We start from the raw sequence: 9,170 nt of genomic DNA, 5'->3' as shown, positions 1-9,170 counted from the left end.
TTTTTGTTGTCCACAGAACACACCACACTACAGGAGCTGCTGTCACACTCTGTCACCTGAGGTTTGGAAACAACATCTGGAAGACAAATAGTAAATACATTGGAGGAATGGAACTTATATTTAATGTTTTTGTAATATAGCACGCACGCACGCACACACACGCACACGCACACACTTACAGTAAAGAGTGAGGTTAAATTTAGGTATCCTCTTCTCTCCGTCTTTATTCTCCACAGAATAAACCCCAGCATCTTCTATCTGTAGGTCTGACAGACTGAATAATCCTGTTACATTGTCCCAGTTAACGCGATTTTTAAATCTCTTCTAAATCTATGGCTTTGTCCATTGATCACACTTGCAGTAGTGTCTTCTCCATACCTTAAATATCCAGTTTTAAACACTCTCTCTGGAAACGATAAAGACTGTCCCACAATGCCTTTCATCTGCTGAGTCTCAGACTTTACTGTTTGCTGGGAAGCACAGAGAACTGTGGACAGAGAGAGACTCAATGTCAACACAATAACAGTATTCCAGGAGGTCTGAAAAACAGTCACACAATAAATCTCACAATACCTGGATAAGTGTTTAACATGTCAGTAACTGCACCCATATGATATTGCAATCTGATGCCAGAAGATAACAATGACATTCTATCGTTAGTTGATTTGTGCAGCACGTCTACAATGTAGTTGCCTGGAACAACACTATTGACTTGAGTATCACAGTTTCTCTTTGCTAATAACAGGTCTGATGTGATGGTGAAGGTCAGGAAACAAAGTTTTAGGACTGGTAAGTTTAATATTTTGTCTGTAGTTGAGTTCACATACATTCTCTGAGCAAGGGAAAATCTTTCACTAAAAGATTGTTTTCTTTTCCTTCCAAAATAAAAAAAATCAAGGATAATTGAAAAACACATGGTAGAGGGATATTTAACAAATTTCCACTAGCTAAACAGGTGAGGCTCAAAACTGTGCCCCACCTGCCCTGAATGACGGGTAGCCACTGTTCATGCCACGAGAGGTACCGGATCCTGGAAAATAGGTTTCGGAATGAAACAGTCCGAAACTGAGAGGTGCCGGATCCTGTTCTCAAATTAAGCACTGGTTTCATTGTCACATCCTCTGAAGAGACATACAGTGGGGGGAAAAAGTATTTGATCCCCTGCTGATTTTGTACGTTTGCCCACTGACAAAGAAAGGATCAGTCTATCATTTTAATGGTAGGTTCATTTGAACAGTGAGAGACAGAATAACAACAAAAATATCCAGAAAAACGCATGTCAGAAATGTTATAAATTGATTTGCATTTTAATGAGGGAAATAAGTATTTGACCTCCTCTCAATCAGAAGGATTTCTGGCTCCCAGGTGTCTTTTATACAGGTAACGAGCTGAGATTAGGAGCACACTCTTAAAGGGAGTGCTCCTAACCACAGCTTGTTACCTGTAAAAAAGACACCTGTCAACAGAAGCAATCAATCAATCAGATTCCAAACTCTCCACCATGGCCAAGACCAAAGAGCTCTCCAAGGATGTCAGGGACAAGATTGTAGACATACACAAGGCTGGAATGGGCTACAAGACCATCGCCAAGCAGCTTGGTGAGAAGGTGACAACATTTGGTGCGATTATTCGCAAATGGAAGAAACACAAAAGAACTGTCAATCTCCCTCGGCCTGGGGCTCCATGCAAGATCTCACCTCGTGGAGTTGCAATGATCATGAGAACGCTGAGGAATCAGCCTAGAACTACACAGGAGGATCTTGTCAATGATCTCAAGGCAGCTGGGACCATAGTCACCAAGAAAACAATTGGTAACACATTACGCCGTGAAGGACTGAAATCCTGCAGCGCCCGCAAGGTCCCCCTGCTCAAGAATACATATACATGCCCGTCTGAAGTTTGCCAATGAACATCTGAATGACTCAGAGGACAACTGGTGAAAGTGTTGTGGTCAGATGAGACCAAAATGGAGCTCTTTGACATCAACTCAACTCGCCGTGTTTGGAGGAGGAGGAATGCTGCCTATGACCCCAAGAACATCATCTCCACCGTCAAACATGGAGGTGGAAACATTATGCTTTGGGGGTGTTTTTCTGCTAAGGGGACATGACAACTTCCCCGCATCAAAGGGACGATGGACGGGGCCATGTACCATCAGATCTTGGGTGAGAACCTCCTAATCTTCTCAGGTTTTGGCCTGCCATATGAGTTCTGTTATACTCACAGACACCATTCAAACAGTTTTAGAAACGTTAGAGTGTTTTCTATCCAAATCTACTATTCATATTCTAGATTCTGGGCAGGAGTAGTAACCAGATTAAATCGGGGACGTTTTTTATCCGGACGTGAAAATACTGCCCCCTATCCCAAACAGGTTAAACAGGTCAACATTCACAAGCCTACAGGGCCATACGGATTACCAGGACGTGTACTGCGCTGACCAACTGGCAAACAGCTCCCTCTGAAGCTGGATCCTGGACTTCCTGATGGGCCGGCCCCAGGTGATAAGGGTAGGTGACAACACATCCGCCCAGGGGCGGAAATCCCGGGGGGGACGGGGGGGACACGACCCCCCCATCCTGGGAAAAATATGATTTGTCCCCCCCAATATATCACTGAAACATAACTATGTAGTTTAAATAATATTAATAATACGCAATGAAAGCAATTATGCTGATTATAGACACTTAATAGCGCGTTTTTAACCTGTTAGGGCTAGGGGGCAGTATTGACACGGCCGGATAAAAAACGTCCCCGATTTAATCTGGTTACTACTCCTGCCCAGTAACTAGAATATGCATATAATTATTGGCTTTGGATAGAAAACACCCTAAAGTTTCTAAAACTGTTTGAATGGTGTCTGTGAGTTTAACAGAACTCATATGGCAGGCCAAAACCTGAGAAGATTAGGAGGTTCTCACCCAAGATCTGACGGTACATGGCCCCGTCCATCGTCCCTTTGATGCGGTGAAGTTGTCCTGAGAAGAAACCTGAGAAGATTCCATGCAGGAAGTGGCCTGTCTGACAAGTTGTGTTTCATCTTGGCTCTTTTTATTGAAGACTGAGGATCTTTGCTATAACGTGATACTTCCTACGGCTCCCATAGGCTCTCAGAGCCCGGGAAAAAGCTGAACGATATCGAGGCAGCCTCTGGCTGAAACACATTATCGCTTTTGGCAAGTGGCCGATCAGAGTACTATGGGCTTAGGCGCGTGCCCCAGTCGACCCCATACTTTATTTTATTTTGTCTGTTTACCTAAACGCAGATTCCCGGTCGGAATATTATCGCTTTTTTATGAGAAAAATGGCATAAAAATTGATTTTAAACAGTGGTTGACATGCTTCGAAATACGGTAATGGAATATTTTTTTGTCACGAATTGCGCCACCCTTATTTATCGTTTCGGATAGTGTCGAACGCACGAACAAAACGCCGCTATTTGGATATAACGATGGATTATTTTGGACCAAACCAACATTTGTTATTGAAGTAGAAGTCCTGGGAGTGCATTCTGACGAAGACAGCAAAGGTAATAACTTTTTTCTTATAGTAAATCTGACTTTGGTGAGTGCTAAACTTGCTGGGTGTCTAAATAGCTAGCCCTGTGATGCCGGGCTATCTACTGAGAATATTGCAAAATGCGCTTTCACGAAAAGCTATTTTAAAAGTGCATAGAGGAGTTCTGTATCTATAATTCTTAAAATAATTGTTATGCTTTTTGTGAACGTTTATCGTGAGTAATTTAATAAATTCACCGGCAGTGTTCGGTGGGAATACTAGTCACATGCTAATGTAAAAAGCTGTTTTTTGATATAAATATGAACTTGATTGAACAAAACATGCATGTATTGTATAACATAATGTCCTAGGGTTGTCATCTGATGAAGATCATCAAAGGTTAGTGCTACATTTAGCTGTGGTTTGGGTTTATGTGACATTATATGCTAGCTTGAAAAATGGGTGTCTGATTATTTCTGGCTGGGTACTCTGCTGACATAATCTAATGTTTTGCTTTCGTTGTAAAGCCTTTTTGAAATCGGACAGTGTGGTTAGATTAATGAGAGTCTTGTCTTTAAAATGGTGTAAAATAGTCATATGTTTTTGATCCACTGCCAGTTCCTTAGCTTGCTAGGTAACAGAGAGGTCGTATCTACTGTCTGAAAGGCACTCAATGCACTATCATTGGATATTGGAGCAGGTGTTCCGCTAGCGGAACGTCAAGATGTAAGAGGTGTGTTTGCAGATGACACAACAGTGGTAGGTCTGATCACCGACAACGACCAGACAGTCTATAGGGAGGAGGTCAGAGACCTGGCCGTGTGGTCCCAGGACAACAACCTCTCCCTTAACGTGATCAAGACAATGGAGATGATTGTGGACTTCAGGAAAAAGAGGACTGAGCATGCCCCCATTTTCATCAACGGGGCTGCAGTGGTTGAGAGCTACAAGTTCCTTAGTGTCCACATCACCAACAAACTAACATGGTCCAAGCACACCAAGACAGTCATGAAGAGGGAATGACAAAACCTATTCCCCCTCAGGTGACTGAAAAGATTTAGCATGAGTCCTCAGATCTTCAAAAGGCTCTACAGCTGCACCATCGAGAGCATCCTGACTGGTTGCATCACAGCCTGGTATGGCAACTGCTCAGCGTCCGACCGCAAGGGACTACAGATGGTAGTGCGAACGGCCCAGTACATCACTGGGGCCAAGCTTCCTGCCATCCAGGACCTCTATACCAGGCGGTGTCAGAGGAAGGCCCTAAAAATAGTCAAAGACTCCAGCCACCCTAGTCATAGACTGTTCTCTCAGCTACCGCATGGCAAGCAGTACCGGAGCGCCAAGTCTAGGTCAAAGAGGCTTCTAAACAGCTTCTACCCCCAAGCCATAAGACTGCTGAACATCTAATCGAACGGCTACCCAGACCATTTGCATTGCCCCCCCCCCCCCCTACTCTCTGTTGTTATCATCTATGCATAGTCACTTTAACAACTCTACCTACATGTACATATAACCGGTGCCCCTGTACCGGTACCCCTCTGTATATAGTCTCGCTATTGTTATTTTACTACCGTTCTTTAATTACTTGTTACTTTTATTTCTTATTCTTATCCGTATTTTTTTAAACTGCAGTGTTTTTTAGGGGCTCATAAGTAAGCAATTCACTGTAAGGTCTCCTGTTGTATTTGGCGCATGTGACTAATACAATTTGATTTGATTAGATTTTTATTTATAATTTTTTGCAGTTTGTAGGATCCATGTCAGCCTATAGGTGTCTTATAGGTGTCTTCGGAAGTGAAAGTTTTACACAGGAAAAAGGAGGACTGTTCTGCATGGGTGTGTAGGCCTGGGAGTGTAACTGTACAGTGCTTTTGTGAAACATTGTTTTCACATTTTCTAAGTGAATGAGATATGCAAATTGGTAAAGACTAACATGATCTTCATTATCACCCGATTTGCATATTAATTTGCTTAGAAAACGTATTCTGCCTGTTCTTCAACAGAAGCTAGCCTCCGGCTTACATACTCCAGGCACTTGATAATAAAGTATGCAGACGGTATAAGTCTAATATCTTTCTGTGTTTAAGTCTCACCCACACAAACTCACAAACCAAACATCTTTTCATCTAAAATGTTTTAGGATCCTGTTCACTAGAATTTTCTACTAGAATTTAATTGACTTTAAAATATTAATACTTACCTAAAGCTTCCACTCCATGTAACTTGCAAGAGAGAAAACAACAATTTCTCCAATTCTAAACATTTTATTTGAACATCCTTAATGTGGATAATGTTTTTGAGGCCCAAAGACTATTTTACATGGAAAACAACATGACTTAATTCATTTGCAAAAATGTAAAAAAAAAATGTTTTTGCTTTGTCATTGTAGATTGATGAGGGGGGAAATCATACATTTTAGAATAGGGCTTATGTTTGAAATTACGATATTCATTTTAGTACTTTTATGTATCGAATGGTTGTAATCGATATAGGAATGTCCAAAATTGTAATTTGGGTTATCAGGTTGATTGTGGAGGTTTACACTGCTAAATGTATAGTAATTTAGACTAAGAATGCATTGAGATACTGATCTGTAATTATGATCATGATTGGAAAGTTAATACTAGAATTATGGATAATTATACTGTATGTTAAATGTACATTCTGCCAGAGTCGGTGTGCGTTAAGTTGAGGGTTTTGTCTTTAAGTGATAGCTTAACTAATGTGAAACACTAAGCATTGTCATTCTAAATTTGGGTTGAATAATGAATTGGGGTTTATTTATGATTTGTAACTGAATTATATATTTTTAACTGACTGATTGATTTGAGTATGTTAACAACTACATGAGTGGAGCAATTAATGTATTATGGATTGATTGTTTTGATTGTTGTTATGTTAATGCGCTCCTGACTATGGGATAGTGTTCACACCAGTTCAACGATACGAAATAAGGGGGAAATGTGCCAGAGTTCGGATAAACCACTCCAAACCAATTTGTTGTGAAAGCCCGCTAAGATTTGAAAAGCTATGCCTCCCCTGGCTCAGGCGACCCCCCCCACAAACACACATGCACAACCAGAAATTGATTGATTGGAGACAGCTTGTGTCAATTCCAGAACATGTTCTAGAATGTTCTGCAGCAACACTGGTGGTTAATGCTAGAAAAACTGGTAAAAGCACAGCGTCTCCATTTCTAGAACAAAATGCAGGGCCCTAACTCCCTAAGTATTACATATGGATTGTGGATCCTTGAAATGGGGAATCAGCATACTTGTTGATACCCTCAGAACACAATTCTGAAGCGTTTGTACGGATATTTGCGTCGTAGCTCTTATTGCTCTTGAATGCCTTCATTCTCAGTTAAGATGTTCAGTTAAGATGTTCCATAGTTTTTTTGTCCCATGGTATGAAACTCAGCTACTCATCAAATGTACCATTCGAATGTAGCTTCAGTACCACTTTGAGTGTTAATTTTACCTAAAGACTTTTAGATATAGATTTTTTCATTTTGTGCATGAAGCCACGTCCATGTCCTGTAATGATTCAACATGGTTGAGGGAATTGCTAAGTTCTAACACCATAAAGGTGTATGTTTTATTGTCACATCCATAGTCATTAGTCTTTTCAAACATCATTGGGCAGGCACTGTGAGCCTAAACATAGTAAGCCTGTGAGCTCTGTGAGTTCATTTCAAATGACTAGCTACAGTCTCAGTCTCAGAGAATTATAAAAGGTTGTCAGCCTGTTGTTTCCAAAAGATTATTCATCTCTCATCTAAATGAGTTTATGAATCAATAAAGTATTGGCATACTCTGTAGTTGGTGTATAGATCACAACCTTTTATAGCCTACACCTCTTTCATCCCATGAAAGAGCTCTGTTTTAGAAACTAGTCTCTGTCTGTATCTATCCCTTAATGTAAATATTCCCATTCGGTCTGTGCTCCACACACTACAGCCCCTAGTCCAGGCTCCCTTGTCAAGAAACACAACAAGCGTACAAACATATGATAGATCAAAAGTTACCAATTAAAACATTGAATACTTTATGTTAGTGAAGCAAATCAGTAACAACAAAAGAAACATACCATAAATGATGAAATATAGCAGCATGAGCCTTGTCCATCCAAACAAATGGTTCATTGCTCTAAAGCTCGAGCTGTTCAGATGTGTGCAAGATGTGACCTTGTCCTGGTACAGAGGAGAGAATAGACTCAACCAGACCAGCAGCTCTCTAGGGTGTATTCATTACGCAGATTCTGTTGCAAAACCTTACTTAAAATGGAAGCAAACGGAACAGGTAGGGACCTACCTGAATTTGTCCAATAGAAACTCTAGTTCTAGTTGCAACTGTTTGGATTAATGATTACACACCTGATATCATTGCCAACTCCATCTACAGTGGTGTAGCTGACAAGCCTGTCAGTAATCACATCATCACTGTCAACATCACAACACCCTGTGGAGATGGAGGACTTGGAGAAGACGTATGTGTGAGAAATCATATAATCCATTATTGCCATCAGCTCTGAGCTCATTACCCTATAATACCTATCCCTCTTGCGCTAGGGGGACAGGTTAGTAGACTTGTTGTCTAGTGACGAACCAGAGTGTATGTTGTTACAGTGCACCTTCTAGTGGAGAAGATAGAGAATTTCACTGTGAATGGTTTGCACTTCGCATGATCTTGTGTTGTAGCCTGTGTTCTATTATGTGAGGTATGAACACTGAGTGCACAAAACATTAGGAAAACCTGCTCTTTCCATGACATAGACTGACCAGGTGAATCCAGGTGAAAGCAATAATACCTCAATCCATTCAGAAAGTATTCATACCATTGACTTATTCCACATTTTACAGCCTAAATTCAAAATAGATTAAATATATGTTTTTCCTTCACCTATCTACACACAATACCCCATAATAACAAAGTGAAAATGTGTTTTTAGAAATGTTTTCACATTTATTGAAAATGAAATACAGAAATATCTCATAAATATTTACATAATTCTTCACACCCCTGAGTCAATACCTTGTAGAAGCATCTTTGGCAGACATTTCAGCTTTGTCTTCTGGGTAAGTCTCTAAGAGCTTTGGACACCTGGATTGTACAATATTTACAAATGTTTCTTATTATTCAAGGTCTGTCAAGTTAGTTGTTGATCATTGCTAGACAGCCCTTTTCAAGTCTTGACAGATTTTCAAGACGATTTAAGTCAAAACTGTAGCTAGGCCACTCAGGAACATTCAATGTCGTCTTGGTAAGTAACTCCAGTGTATATCTGGCCTTTTGTTTTAGGAGTGTCTTGCTGAAAGGTGAATTTGTCTCCCAGTCTTTTGGATAGCAGACTGAACTAGTATTCTGCCTGTGCTTACCTCTATTCCATTTATTTGTATCCAAAAAAACTCCCAAGTCCTTGCCAATGACAACCATACCCATAACATGATGTAGCCACCACCATGCTTGAAAATATAAAGAGCAGTACTCAGTGATGTGTTGTACATAAATCCCTGAGCGGTTTCCTTCCTCTCCGGCAACTTAGTTAGGAGGGACACCTGTATCTTTGAAGTGACTGGGTGTATTGATACACCATCCAAAGTGTAATTCAAATCTTCACCATGCTCAAAGAGATATTCAATGTTTTTTTTAAAATATTTTTACCCATCT

The 9,170-nt window shown here is 40.5% G+C and overlaps 1 long non-coding RNA gene across 1 annotated transcript; it reads right to left on the bottom strand.

The window, feature by feature from the left end:
* LOC123742572 (uncharacterized) lies at positions 1-7,896 on the bottom strand. The gene is made up of 3 exons (XR_006769730.1): positions 7,591-7,896; positions 180-487; positions 1-76 (listed from the first exon to the last, which is right to left on the bottom strand). It is a non-coding gene; the product is annotated as an uncharacterized lncRNA (long non-coding RNA).
* Positions 7,897-9,170: the final 1,274 nt, after the last annotated feature.

This window comes from Salmo salar, chromosome ssa04, assembly GCF_905237065.1.
Source record: "Salmo salar chromosome ssa04, Ssal_v3.1, whole genome shotgun sequence".
Classification (NCBI taxonomy): Eukaryota; Metazoa; Chordata; class Actinopteri; order Salmoniformes; family Salmonidae; genus Salmo; species Salmo salar.
This window is presented reverse-complemented; position numbering and strand designations above follow the sequence as displayed.